This window comes from Rhinopithecus roxellana, chromosome 14, assembly GCF_007565055.1.
Source record: "Rhinopithecus roxellana isolate Shanxi Qingling chromosome 14, ASM756505v1, whole genome shotgun sequence".
In the NCBI taxonomy this organism is placed as follows: Eukaryota; Metazoa; Chordata; class Mammalia; order Primates; family Cercopithecidae; genus Rhinopithecus; species Rhinopithecus roxellana.
The window spans coordinates 68183093-68198297 of NC_044562.1; the positions used below are offsets into that span (position 1 = coordinate 68183093).

General features: G+C 41.3%; 1 protein-coding gene across 3 annotated transcripts in view; it reads left to right on the plus strand.

The window, feature by feature from the left end:
* Positions 1–1386: 1386 nt before the first annotated feature.
* Positions 1387–15205, plus strand: part of ZNF385B (zinc finger protein 385B) — a 446640-nt gene continuing 432821 nt past the window's right edge. For 2 of the 3 annotated variants that reach the window (XM_030917001.1, XM_030917005.1), the window contains exon 1: positions 1387–1683. The gene's annotated coding sequence lies outside the window, so the exon portion shown is untranslated. The remainder of the gene's footprint in view (positions 1684–15205) is intronic. The other variant, XM_030917002.1, reaches the window with a different exon arrangement.

Below are 15205 nucleotides of genomic sequence, written 5' to 3' on the forward strand. Positions count from 1 at the left end.
AGGGACTCGTGAAAGACTTGTTTTCAACATAACCTTTATTGATGAGATGAGACCTTAAGATCATAATTTTGGGAAAGATAATTTAAGCAATTATCATAGCTCATGTTCTTTTGGGTTAAAATGATTGAATTGTGGTGCTATCCTTCTGTAGCAACTTCAAATAAGTTACAGTTTTCAGAATAAACACACCAATAAGCGTCTGTCCTTAGTATTGAGACTGCTGACCTGGATGTGAACATATTTGGATTCTAAGAATAGAAAAAACTGTAAGTCAGATTTATGCCCTTTCTCACGCTGGTACCTCAGATGTGCTGGTGCTTGCAATAACCCTACATTTCAAGGTGGGTTATAAACACAGCCTGCTCATTTAGAAAGCTCTAGGATGGTGTGATTGTTTGTTACGTCTCAAGCCCACCCTGGGAGAACAACACTGGCTTTGGCTGGATGTTAAGATATTTATTCTAGACGATTATGCCAATACATTAACAGCTGCAGGATTAATTCTTTAAGTAGTGAGTGTCAATCATCTGAGACAAGAACCAAAGAAAAATATTTTAAGATCATCTGGTTAAAAAAAACAAAAATCTCTGCTATATAACACAGCTCTCTTGTCATTTATGACTCTTGAACTTCTCCCCAAAGAAGTAATCTCAGAAAACTGCTCTTTTAAAATTATTTTCCCTTTCTTAAGTGTTCTAAGTGCTTTCCCTTTCAGAACCAAGCACTTTGGCCATGTTTGCACTAATTTTCAGAAGATGCCCTCTACATCAGGGTAACCGATGACAGGTTTTAGTTTTGAAAACTTAAACACGGAAAAGAAACCCGGAGGAAAATGAGCCCCCCGCCCACAACACTTTCAGATCCGCGGGGAGGCTGCGATGCCTTCTGCGCTCCGGGCCTTCCCGGCTCTGCCAAATATGCCGAGGCTGCTAGTTGTGTTCTGCGAGCCCAGGGGTGGTCAAAGAGAAAAAACAAATAGTTGGTCTGACGATCTCCAAGAAGAGAGTTTTTTGGACGCATCCGCCCCATCGCGGGGCTTGGCATCTCGGCTTTGGGACCTCGGCCATTGCCAAGGATCTCTTCGGGGACGCGAGCCCCGGGGCTGAGGACCGCGGGGGACCCCTGGTTGGGACGGAGCCTCCTCTGGTTCGCTGTACGCGCACGCCTGGAAAGGCGGGATTTAAGGCAGCGATGCTGCGGGAGGCTCTGCAGTGTCAACGAGCCCCCGAACGGTCCCGCCTCATTCACTCTCTTGTGTGTGCCTCTCAAGTCTCTGCTTGGTAAACCGTCACAGCTTCGGCGCGCGAGAGTGGCGTTGGCACGTCCAAACCCCAGGGTCCTCGGCCAGGCCAGGGGGGCGGGCGCGCCCAGCGGGCTCCGGGCACACGCCCCTCACCTGGGCGAGGCCCGGCGCGCAGGCGCTCAGCGCGGGGGCAGCGGCCGGGCGCTTAAGCCCCGCGAGGGCAAGAGTTGGACAGTTCAGGGGCCGTGCCGGGCCGAGCTGTCGCCGGCGCCACCTCCACGCCGCCACCGCCACCGCCTGGGCTGCAGCAGATCGCGAGAGAACGTCTGCGCGAAGCCCCGGTGCAGCCCTGGCGGTACCGCAGCAACCACCGGAGCGTGAGCAACAGCTTCCCGGCTGGAGGAGCCACTTCCCCACGCGCCCGCTCCCCGCGCGCCGAGGTAAGCTGCGGGCGCCCAGCCCAGCCCGGCGCTCCCGGAATGGGCGCCCTCTGCTTGCCTGGCCCCCGCCCGCCTACGCTTAGCTAGGCTGCACCTGGACGCGCCGCCCGAGGGAATGGCCGGGAGCCCCCCTCCCGGTAGAGTTTGCACTTGTGGTCCCACTTGTAGAGGAGGGCGCCCAGGCGCCTCTGGCTTCCGCGACCTAATCCTAACTCCTGCGAGTCCCTGGAGTTAGGATTAGGTTGTGGAAGCCACAGGAGCAGACTCCTCAGTTCCCCATGGTAGGCTCCAATTTCCAAGGACGGATGGAGAGGAGAGAGGACGAGGAGAGTGCCCCGCTGTGGTTAGCCGCAGCGCCTCGTCACCTGGGCTGGAAGTTTGGGGTTTGTCGTTCTCTCAATGACCGGCAAATGGGTAGTTAGGGGACCGAGGTGTGGGAGGAGGGTAGTGGTCGAAGCTTGGGGTCGTGGGAGACTTCAGAAGGTCCCCAAAGTTTGCACTTGTTGGAAGCCCTGAGGGGCGGCCTCGGACACTAAGCACTCGTGAAGGTGTCAGGGAAGGGTGGGAGGACACTGTGGGATTGCGGAAGGGACGAGGAGAAGGGGAGGGGGAGGACCATCTGTTTCGCCACTGTTATGTGCGGGGGCCCGTGGGGAGAAGGGGGAGCTGGCAGGACGATGCTTCCCTAGACTCTGGAGGACAGTTTTTATGGTGAACCTGGATAGGGAGTGCTGTTCTTCAGGGGAAATAAATTGCCAAGAAGTATCCCCCTTCTCCCTACACCCATGAATACAAAATAAACGCAGTTTTGGAATGCTCTCAAAAGTTCTTGGGTTGGGAAACGTCTTCTTTCATTTTCATACAGAGATGAGGTTTGCATTTCCTTTTGGTTTTGCTTTGCTGAGGAATATCACACCAAGGGGAATGCAAACTTTGTCAAGATGTAGTAGCAAAAGATGTGCCTATAGAAGGAACAAAACATTTGTGTTACAGGGCCCAGCATAAAGCGTGGAAACTGGCAGCTTCCACACAATTCATGAAATGGTAGGAAATGCATTTATCTAATTAAAAAGAAGGCTTTTCATAAAGTCAATAAACTACATCTTAGATAAGTTAAAGGCTTTGGCTTGAAAGAACTCCCTTAAATGTTCCAGGGCCAAATTTCACCGGTTTTCAGCGTCCTTTAATCTTATTTTGATGCCATACGTGCATTGAGTATGTGATGCCCCTTCCCTGTAACAACAGATAAATGCCTTTAGAATGCAAAATACAGCATTGCAAGTTCTGTTGCTTGAGGTTTTTAAGATTGAAAAAAATGCTTACTTGATCAAAGTGTTGGTTGTTTTTCAGATTCTATATTCCCATAAATTAAATATTTGTGGATTTATAATTTACACTCTTACCTATTTCCAAAAGTGATTTGAGGAAGCTTGGGATAAAAACCACAAATCAAATAGCTGTTCTTGTAGATCTCCTTGACCTCTCTTGGATGCATTAGTAGCAAAATGCTTTGGGGAAGGTGAATTCTCCTAACAAAGGAAAAATTACTGTCCATGTTGGAATCATCTTGGTGATATTAATGTTTTGCAGCATCATTATGTGCTTTGTTTGCAGTATATTATTTTACATTACATAAGTAATGATCTCTTTATAGAAGTTTAATAACCACTAAGTATTATCTATATTGAAAAAAAGTTGATATTTTACAGAATTTTAACAATATACAGATTCACAGAACAAAAAGAAAAAACAATGAATTTAATGTATTTTTCTTCAACTGAGGTACAAAGAAAACCAAATGGAGGTGTCTCCTCTACAGTCAAATCAGAGAGGAAACTGTCATTAGTACTTGTCACCCAAATATGGCCAATTAGTGAGACCTGTCAGCAGCTGGAGGAAAACTCTAAAAAGTGTAACTATTCAATGAGTCTCGATCAAAGCACATCAGGTGCCCTCAGCATTCTTTTCCTCAGGCAAGTGACCTGATTCAGAGGAAAAAAAAAAAATCTTTCAAAACAATTCTGAAAGGTGAAATGCCTATATAGACTGATGCTATGTGGAGTTGGGCAGCATGAAAAAGACAAGAATCTTAAGTCCTTGGACTGGCCACCCCGCCTCCGCTGCCCTTAGACTTTTTTTTTTCCCCAGCTGAATTTGAAGATATCATTGCTTGATTTTTAACAGCAACAATTTATATTTAAAAAATTGAGCAATTAACTAACTTCTTACAGGAGTGAGTCTTTGTTCACATAAATAAAGAGCAAAATTTGCTCTGCTGTTCCCATAATATCCTATATGTCTTCAAAGATCTAAAGAACAGGGAGTGTGTGTCTGTCCTAGTTTCCCACCGCTCTTTATGTGCCTCTGGTTTTTATTATAACCCCTCCATGCCATTTCATTATCTCTGTTTTTCCACCCCGCCCCCCCACCCAATTCCTGTCTGTGTCCCCACTGTGTCTCAGTATGGTCTTTTTACCTTTTCTTTTTCTTTCTTTCTGTTTTTAAAAAAAACTTGGGGGATTTCTCTTGATCTCTGTGGCATAGGTTATAGGTTATCTCCTTTTTGCTGTTTTGTATGTTACTTTTTATTCAGTTGTTTCTTTTTATTAGTGCTAGATTATTTCTTCCTGAAGTGACATCCTAGCTCTACTCTCCCTCCAAAATTTTATATTTACATTTTGAACCACCTGAGAGATAGCTTTATATTGCTCTCAGGTGCCTCAATTCTACCAGGTCTAAGTTCTAATTAACATCTTTCTCCTAAGTGAACAAGGGTGACTTTGTGTCAATTTTAATATTTCTCCTAGTCATTGATGACCCTCCCAATATCTTTGCTTTCCACATAAAATTCACAAAGTCCCACAGACTTCATCTCCAGGATGCTTTATGACGCCTGCTTCTTCATCTTTCTATTCCCATGGTGGCTATTTTTTTTGTCTTCTTATCTCTTTCTAAAGCCTATTACAGTGGCTTCCTGACTCATTTCCCCTCTCCATTCTCTCCCAATTCATTTCACTCGGTTTTGCAGAATAAGCTTCCCAGAAGAGAACCGAGCTTAATCACTGGCTAGTAAACTTTTCCTTAGTGTCCTACCAAGTGACATATAAACCCCTCCTCAAACAGTGAAGACCCTCTGCAGTCCAGCCTCAAAGTAGCACTGCATTTTTTTACTTTGATCTCATTGGTTGGTTGATCCAGTCATTAATTTATTAATTCAGTGAATATTTGAGTGCCTACTACATGACCAGCACAGCGCTAGGTTATAATTTTAAAAGCACCGTATGTATTGGCTCCATGATACATTTCAAAGATTATTTTTCAATGTTGGAATCTACTATTAAAATATAATCTTAAATGGTTGGAATGGGGTTCTAACAATCCCACTAGCTCCCCCTCCCTACCCTTGGTGGTCTTGAGGCGTCATCAGAGAGTCCCAAGTCTCCTTGATACAATTTGAGATTTCTCTAGGCTGAAGGCAGTGTTTCCTTAACACAGCAGGTCTCTGAGCTCTGTGTCGTTGCTTATGTTGTTCCCTCTGCTAGGAAGGGCCCTCTCACTTCCCTACAATCATTTCCACTTGTCAGAGAGTCAGTGTAATTGCTACATGCCTCCTGATCTCCCTCTGCACTCCAGCTTTTGCTCCAGCAAACTCGGTTATATTTTGCTTGACCTCTTCCCTGTGGACTATGAGTCAGAGTCTTCCTGATATATGTGTGCTTTCTGCATTCTCACCTAAGAGCACTGCACCAACGTTGCCTAACATGGGACCTTCATTTCCTGAAATACACAGCTCAGAGCCTGTCGTATCATAGGACATCAACAAATAATTTAACTAGTTGGATTGAATTTTACCCAGTTCTGTAGTCCCAATTTGTGTAATAACTATTTTTTATTAACACCTCGACATGGTTTTTATAGTAGAACCAGTGCTTCTTAAACTTTAATGTGCGTATAAATCATTAAGAAAATCCTATTAAAATGCAGATTGTGGTTGAACAAGTCTAGGATGAAGCCCAGGATTATGCCTTTCTCACAAGCTCCCAGGTAATTTTGAAATAGGTGATCCTTGAACTACGCTTTGAAAAGCAAGGCAGTAGATGATGCTTAACAGATTTGGGGTTTTCTAGCAGCCCCTGCCTCTCTGCCTAGAGATTTTCTACAGTTTGTTTTTGCTTCAATATTATTTTCTATTTTGAAAGTACTGTGGGCTTGGATATGCTTTCCGAAGCTGAATGGAAGGTTTGTTTATTCCCTTGTATTTGTACCTCATTTTACTGATACATGATTGCAGTTGCTAGTTCTCCTTACTACATTTTTCTCTGGCCAGTTGCGTTGCTTTGTTAAATATTCCTTCTCGTTTCCCTATTATTTGCAGATTGCAGATTGTGGCTGTTCTCCTTTCCCATTCTGCTTTGACTTTTTTTCTCTCTCTTTTTTGTCTCTGCTCTCTTTATTTCTTAAAATTCTCTTCAGTTGCTTTGGCTGACTCTATGCCCCACCTGTTTTCCTACTGCTTCCAAAATTTTTCAGCAAAAGGAGTGCTGAAATAGGGCTCAGGAGACTCAAGCTCTCCTTATTGCTAGGGTAAGATGTTGGGCACAGCTGTTTCTTTTCTGGGCTCCTGTATCACTTATAGATGAAGGGCGTGGGTTACCTCCTGGGTCTACTTAAGCACTAAAATGCCATGTGGGATCTGCACGTGGGGCAGAAGGAGGAGCAGGCTGAGGGGAGGAAACAAAAATCTTCTGATGATGCCAGTGCTGATGTATGCCCCCGTCTGGTGTTCCTGGTTCAGGTTCCTGTTCTAGATAAACAACTTGAACTTTAGTTGTTATTCTAGCACTAATTGAAGAAATATTCCTATTTCTTAAGAAAAGGAATATTCCTTGGTATCCTCTTATCCAGTTGTTCTCTCTCCTGGATTCACACTGTAATCACTTCAGGAGCTTTAGAAAAACAGTGATGCTCTTAGCCATCTCTAGGGGATTGTTTAATCTGTCAGTATTTTAAAAATCTCCCCCTTTCCAGTCTGGATGGAGAGCTACCTGGTCTGTAAAGGCAGTGTAGTGTGGTATTTAGGAACACAGCATTTTTCTAGATCAAACCATGGCTTAGCCACTCACCACCAGATTTGAGAGCTTAGGGGCAGGGGTTACTTAACTTCTGTGGCCCTCAATTTCTTCATCTGTGAAATGGGCTGACTTGGTTATAGGATAATGTCTCTCGAGCCAGCAGTAGAGTACTGTGCACACTGTGGTTGTTCAAGAAATGGTAGTAGCTGTTTATCACCATAATCATGCTATTCAAACTTACTGCATTGGTTACGGGTCATCTTGCCTTAGCCAAGTTAACACTTTTCTTGCCCTCCTGGTCAGTTTCAAGATATTCAGTACCAGGTAATCAGTCTGAAAAGAAATGTATAAGCATATTTTTTAGAAGTCAGTGAAAAAATACAGAAGAAAGCATATATACTAATAAAAAACAATCACCCTTTTGCTTTTGATCTATTTGGTGCCACATCAACTCTATGATCTCATAAATAGCAGAGATGGATTAAAATACATATAAACTGGTACAAAAGATGACCAGGCTTTCATACCTACTTTATGAAAAATGACTTAGTCTTTTAATAAAGACAGTTCTATCATCAACAAATAAAAAAAAGATTGAAATTCATGGACCTAAGAGAGCATTTTATTTTGGAAATAAATATGAATGTACAAAGCATTTACATTTCTGAGTTTATAATGGGAAATGGAATTTAAAAATAAGAAAAGCACAGAGAGCGCGCGATATCCTGTGCTATGCGGGCTAAAGCTAATCAACTTTTTCTTTTCTTTTTGGCTGAGATTCTGAAATAGCCATTATGTTATTATGTTATCATTATATCAGCAGAACGAAGATTAGATAAATGGACATAAACAATATTAACTGGGGCCCATATTCCACTTTTTTTTTCTGTACACATCTGAAAATAAATAAAAGAGGTGCTCTGTGATTCCAGTGGGCCTGGCAGAGTTACTCAATCATGATTATCAGAGATTGTTATGCTTATATCCTTTGCATGTGAAAGAACTGTAGATGAGTACGGTTTTTCATTGTTTTCTCTTGGAATAAAAAGTTTCTTTTCTGTATTATTTACTTTAGGATCAAGGAGAATATTTGCAGTTAAATATTCACCAACAGCCTAATGTTTATTTTCCATACTGTGATGTGATGTGTACTTTTTTATAACACAATTAAGAATTCATGATGAAATTTTAAAAAGTACTTTGAGCTACACTAAGAAAAGGCCCATTGTGAGAGATAATGAGTACCAGTGTTAAAATTGTGTAAAATTCTACAGAGAGCTGTAATTTTTGATGTGTATTAGTTAAAGAGGTCCATCTGACTAATAATGTAGTAAATAAAGTTTTCATCACCTGGAGGCCTGGACTCTTGGTTGGCTTACGCTGATTTCGAGCCAGGGCTCAGCTTCAAATTCCTCTTAGGCTTAACGGATTCCTATTCCTGTGAAATAGGTTGGTGCAAAAGTAGTTACAGTTTTTGCCTTTTTTTATGGCAACCTAATAATAGGTAAGGATATGGTAATGACTACCATTCATTCAAAGACCATCATTAGATCAGTGTCATTGTATGTTTAGAGTTAAAAGAGATCTTTATACAAAATCCTCACTGATAAATTAGAAAAATGAGACCCAGAGAATTTAGAATATTTAAAATTTGAGTCTAGGGAAATTAAACATTACTAGTAAGAATAGAAAACTTCCGGCATTGACACTAGCACTTAAGCTTCACAGAGGAATTGTGTGGACCCTGTGATTTCCTTAGATTTGATACTTTGGGTGTGAAAAAACTTTTTCTCACAGACTGAGGTAGAAGGTAAAACTTACACGGTATGAAAAATCTAATGCTTAGAATAAGAGCACAAAAATGCCATTGTTTGTATACAAATACACATACTGGTATATAAACACAGCCATTTCAATTTTATATATATGAAATTTTCTTTATTTAAATAAATTAGCCATTGTGCATGTTCTTAGACATCTGGAAATGCTGATGATTAAACACATCTTAGTCTCTGCATGTGATGCACTATTGAAGATGGGAAGTAGCAGAGCTTAAATGTTGAGTTTGTTTCTGGAGTCAGACTTTGTGGATGCAAATTTCCGTTCTATTTATTAGTTGTGTGAGACTTTGACTAAGTTACTTAACCTTTCTGTGCTTTAGTTTACCAAGTCTGAGAGATAATGAAAGAATCTTCCATGGGATTGTCATCAGATAAAATTAGATAATGCACATAACATACTTCACAAAGTTCTTGGCACCTACCATACTCATATAGGTAGCCATAATTGTACATTATACAGTTTAATTATTAATATTAAACACCTATAGGTACGCTGATTTCTTTGCCAAGATAACTTCTGCAACTCTGACTTTTAAACCTTCAGTTTGAAACTTACTAGGTAGTTTTCAATTGTGTATTTTCTGTTTTCTCATCTGCCTTTCCTTGTTTACTTTAAAAGAACAATGAAATGAAAGAGCACAAAAATGTGGAATTCTAAGCACTACGAGGACTTCTGAAAATTTATAACCATATGAAGCACAGGTGCACTTGGGTTCTTGGACTTTTGGAAGACCAAGTAACTTAACACATAGCTTCTTGTGAATATGCTTTCTGAACTTAGTACACATGTGTAAACCTGGAATGTTTGGAAATGACCCAAGTGAGGGAGTGATCCAGGTAGAGAAGCCAGCTTATGTAAACAGAGTCTGTATAACTAGGGCAGACTCATTTAAGGACAGTCTTTTTTTCAGGCACTAGAATTGTATTAATAGTTGGATAGTCACCTCTCCTGGGTTCATAGGCATTTGTTTTCACATTCAAATTTGATTTTGTAAATTGGAATATAGAAAGAAAAATAATTTGTAAGAGAAAGATATCATTGGCAAACTGTGGGGAGTATTACCAAAGAGCTTAAGTCCATATATACCTCATTACTACATGTGTGGTTCTTAAGGGTCAATCTAACTTTCACAGGAATAAAATCTTCAAGACTCAGAATGAAGAAGGCAAGATTTAGTCTCGTTCCTCTTTTGCATAGTCATCTTTTCTCCCATGCTTGTCGTCATCAAGCTGGTTTTAAAACCATCTCTAGTGTAGTCATTATTGGACTTTAGCATGTGAAAGAAGACCTGGGAACTGGCTAAAGATACGGATTCATGTAATTAACCCTTGAAAGCTCTGACTCACTAGGTCTGAGGTAGGACCCAGTAATCTAAGTATCCCAGGTGATTGACAGACCACACTTGGAGAACACTCCTACCTTAAGTTGCTCTGAGAAATCACCCACGTGGAGTCCGTCGTGTGTGAATTCTGGAGAACCAGTCTGTGCTCTCTCATTGGGTATTCACTGGCCTTTACCTGCAGGTTTTAGTCCATGATGGGCTTCCATGCCAGCATGAACCACTGGACGCCTGCCGCAGTATCTATGTGAGCTCACTCATGGTATATGGATTCCAGGGCCCAAACGTAACCCTACAAAATCTAAAAGAGGTGGTAGGGGGTGAGGTGCTGGAGCCAGCAATTTTTGGCTACCAAGATGATAATTTTGACTACATGGAGATTCACCTTTGCCTCCATGACTCACAGTCTTTTTGTAACCACATTGATGGCAGTGACCAGATGGATAGTATTGAGACCACTATGGCTATTGAATGTGAGCAGTGTCTCTCCCCTTGCAAGTCTGCAGGCTGCTTTTTCCTTCTCTGCATCCTAGGAAAAGCCATTTATTCTGTCCTTGTGGTTTTATGGTGAGAAATAGGCTCCTTTCTCTATGGTCCCTTCCTGCCTTCCCTTCTCCATAGCTGCCAAGTGGAGATTGAGATGACTGTGCCAAACGTACAGATGTGATGGTGCACATTCACACTGCTGTTGCCCTGGCAGAGACCTCCTCTTTCAGCCCTTGCAAATCCTTGAAGTCTTTCTTGCCTCACTGCGCATAGCTTTCATAAGCAAGGTTTAAATTTGTCGAGAATTTCACAGGTTTTCAGATCTGTTGTCTTTCTTTTATATTACACTGGAAAATGAACAGTGTAATGTACTAATAACTGGCATGGGTCAAAGGTAGTCTGATCTTTAGGAAAATTTGATTCTTGAAATCACGTTTCTGAATTATTAATTATAGCAAGAAAAAATGTTTACTGTGTATGGGTAACAATTCTTTTGAGTCTTCAGTGTGTACTTCTGTAGATCCATTTATAGTTGCAAACTATAGAATTTTTTCATGTTGCTATATGTAATGAACAAAAATGACATTAAAAATTTTGAAGCATCTTGTCATGAATAACTCTTACTCTGATCATTGATTATTTTAAAATCCAGCAGTAGTGTTCTATCCTGTGAAGTAATGCTTTATCTATAAAACCTCAGAGAGTGATTGAGAGGAAGGTGGCATAAAGTGACAGCTTAGCATTTTTTTGTTGTAGGGTCATGTTATGATTGAACCCTACATTCAGCCTGATTCAGCCCTCATAGATGTCAGCTTTCTTTTCTTTTTATTTTTTAAGAGACAGGGTCTTGCTCTGTTACCCAGACTGGAGTGCAGTGGTGAAATCATATTTCGCTGTGGCCTCCAACTCCTGGACTCAAGTGACCCTTCCACCTCAGCCTACAAAGTAGCTAGGACGGCAGGTGCGCACCACTATGGCCAGCTAATTTGAAAAATACTGTCCAGGTGATGTCTTCCTGTGTTGCACAGGCTGGCCTTGAACTCCTGGCCTCAAGCATTCCTCCTGCCTTGTCCTTCCAAAGCATTGGGATTACAGGCATGAGCCACTGTGTCTGGCCTCAACTTCTTTCTTTAGCTGTAAGGAAGGGCTCAATGGTAACTGAAGATATTGGTGAAAGGGGTGATTGAGAAAATGGTTGACCTACTCAGAAAATGATAAAATCGACCAAATTAAATGTGAGAGGGAACTCTGCTTGTAGGAGATGTCAGACTTTCCAGATCATCTTAAGAGGCAAATTACTGGTCACATGGCAAGGTTATCTTCTAACATTAAGGAAAAAATGCAAAATGCAACATCTGAACTGTTGCATAAAGCTAATTATGGTGGTAATTTGAGGAGCCCTCCACGGGATGGATTTTTAAGAGTCTGCAGGGCCTGCATTTAATTGGAAAGGTCATACCACACTAAGGATCTCTCGGTCTAGCCCACTTTTTCTTCTCTCGCAAGCCTTATTATAACCACAAGAAAGTGTGCACTAGGATCATGATTTCAGCACTTGTTGAAGCCACTCTAAGCAGCCTCACATGATGAAAGACACGAAACAGAATCTGTGTGAGTCTCCCGCACCTCCCTGGCTGCTGTTTCTTAACCCCCTTTAGCTAGAGGACAGACAAAGCATGTTCCTCCCCATCTGGTTCTGAATAAGAGAAGGCTTTGAACAGACTAGTTGCCTGCAAACACTTGAAGGGATGACATGTGGACAAAGAAGTAGACTCATTTTCTGAAGTTCCAGCAGGCACAACCAGATTCACTGGATGGGATTATAGGGAGGCAGATTTCAACTCAGTATAAGAAAGAACTTTCGTATGATTCACTGTCCAGTAATGGTATGACTGCCTTGAAGTTTCATGCTCCCTCTAGCTGAAAATATGTGATGGATGAGAGGATCAGCCACTAGACATAACAGAAGGAATTCTTGCATTGAGTGGAAGCTCAGTTGAGCTCATTGCTACAATCTGTCCCCTTCTTGGCATTATTGATAAAATAATTTGAGGAGTGACTACAGGGAAGAGGGATATGTAAAAAGAAAGGAAGTGAGAGAGGTGTTCCTGAATTCCTTGAAAGATGACAGAATAATTACTTCACCTTTCCCCCCAGCTTTTTATTATTTTTCCAACTTTTGAGCACACTGCACTTATTGAACACCTACTATATGCCAAAGCATTATCTCATTTAACAGCAAAAGGCACAGATCCCAGTGTGTTCCCTCTTAGCCGGAATTCTGCAATTGTTTGCTACCCTTCACACAAGGGTCAAGTTCTGTGTTCATCTTCAGTGACTTCTCACAGGTTGTGCTCCTTACCCATCACAGCTGAGCTCAACTCCTTGATAATCTTTTCATGTTTCTGTTTCACTTTTTCTGTGTTTCTTATGGTGCTTGCAATATTCAATTGTAATGATATATTTATGTTGATTTTTCTCACTGGACTGTAAGCTACTTGAGGGCAGACCCCTTGACTTATTTATCAGGTTAATGACTATATAAGTGTCTAGCAGATAGTAAATGCTAATGTTTATTGACTCAATATTTGATTGCTCCTCTCATCACACCACTCCCTCAAAAGAAATACCCATGATGACTTTTATCCTCAACGTTTGAAACTAAAAGGAAAAATACCAGAATATTCTTTCTCTTCTGGACCCTACCTTCCCAATACTAATCACATCCTCGTTGCTTACCCCACCCATTCTATTTCAGAGATGGAGGGAAAGAATTATGCCAAAAAATCTCCAAAATTAGAGAAGAGAAAACCAGCTGTTATGCAACTCCTTCATCTCCCCAAATAGATATGTTGTCATTGGCATCACTAGTGGAAGGATGAGGAGGAAATCCTTCTCCTGCTTTTAACTAGCTGTGTAACCTGTAACTAGTCCTGTGACCACCTCATTTTTTCATTCATGATGATTTTAAGACTCATTCAGTCTTAAATTCTGTAATTCATAATCTCATTTCCCTTCAAAGGTTTTCTGAAGTCCTCTTGTCCTTTTCCTCTGCATGGTATTCTCCCGAATAACCACAAAGCCAAAATGATGCTGACAAGGGAAGCAGTGTTGGGCTTAGAAGCTTGTTTGGGAGATGGCATTGGGATAAGACTATATTCTTTATGATCTGACACCTCCAGATTGAGTCCCTGCTGTATGGCCTTAGGCAAATTATAAACATATTTAAACTGAAGATTCCTCTATTGTAAAATGGGCACAATGCTATGTATCTCATAGGACTGCAAGGACTCAATGAGATAGTGTATATTAAGTGTTTTCCTGTGCCAGAAACCTGATGAACCCTTAGAAATGATAGCTGCTATTATTTGGAAATAGTCCCCTCTCTTTTTCTCTTCCTCTTTTCTACAACACCTGAAAGATACCAACACCCAAGTCCTGAAGAAGTTTCCTTGGCATGGGTTTTGTTGTACTCTTGAACATAATTTCTTCTTGTTGTAGACTTAGTAGAGGACAGTCAAGTTTCCTTCCTGCTGAGGCATTCTGCTCAATATGTACAATGGCCAAAGGAGCAGCCCATTTCATAGTGGTTGAGATTATATTTATTTTAACATTTGCATAGAAGACACAAATGTTACTGAGGAGACTCTGGAAATGGATATGGGGTCATATATCTTAATATCACATAATGTATCTCACTCAGATCAAAATTCCTTTATTTGAAAGGCTTTGACTGAGCAATGGTGACATAGCAGCTCCTGAGCCTGACAATAAATAGACACCTTATAAAAATTTATGAAGTTCAGGTTGTAAAGAACAAACCGACATACCGAGTAGTAGCATTCTTACTAAAATAATTTCATCTTTAGGTGCATTGTCTCTGCAGTGCCTATAATAGAAGCTTGTGCTATGGCTAGATACCTCAACAGCCTGTAAACTTTTATATGGGCTTTTGGAAAGGGATGATCGGTTTATAAGATATGATTTTCTCATCTCTCCGAATTAGATTATTAGAGATAGTGTCTCTGGATGTAAAATTTCAGTCCTGAGTAAACCTGTACCTCTGAGACGCTATGCAGCCTGCTAGCAGAGTGGAAATGGAGCATAATAAATTTGCCCTGAGCCCATTTCTCTCCACACAGTGCCATAATTCATTCTGTGCTTGGTACCCATGACTGCTTTTTTACAGTGAATCAGTCTATATCCAGTCTGACTCCTTTCATGTGCAGCACCTCCTCCTTGCTCCAGACCTCACCTCTTGGCATGCTAGACTCCCCTCAGTCTTCTTTCTAGAGCTATGTGCCACCATGGACCCTCTGTCCAAGCAGTTACTCTAGTTATAGACTTTTTGTTGAAGTAGACTTTTAAAAAGATTCTCTGTTTCAAGTGGATTAAAACAAATAACAGCATCTGTGGACCACATTGGTAGGTGCAATGAATATTTCACTTATTTTCTGAGTCTCTTCTGAGGGGTCAGAGAAGGGGTAACCTGCTACTAATACCACATGTTTCTTTAGTCCAGTCCCTTCCAGAGCATCCATCCATGCTGCCCTGTGGCCCCCATGGCTTCTCTCCCTCTCCTCTGGTTCAACATTGCTTTGGTCCAATGGCATTGCCACTATCTGCTACTACAAAATCAAAAGTGACTGCAAGGAACTTAGGAAAAGAGAAGGGTTTAGGGAAGCTTTCTCCCCAGTGGAGTGGAGACAGCCATACAAAACTGGGAATTAAATACATAGTTTCTGGTCCTGTTTCCACTCTTTTTTTTTTTTTTTTTTTGAGA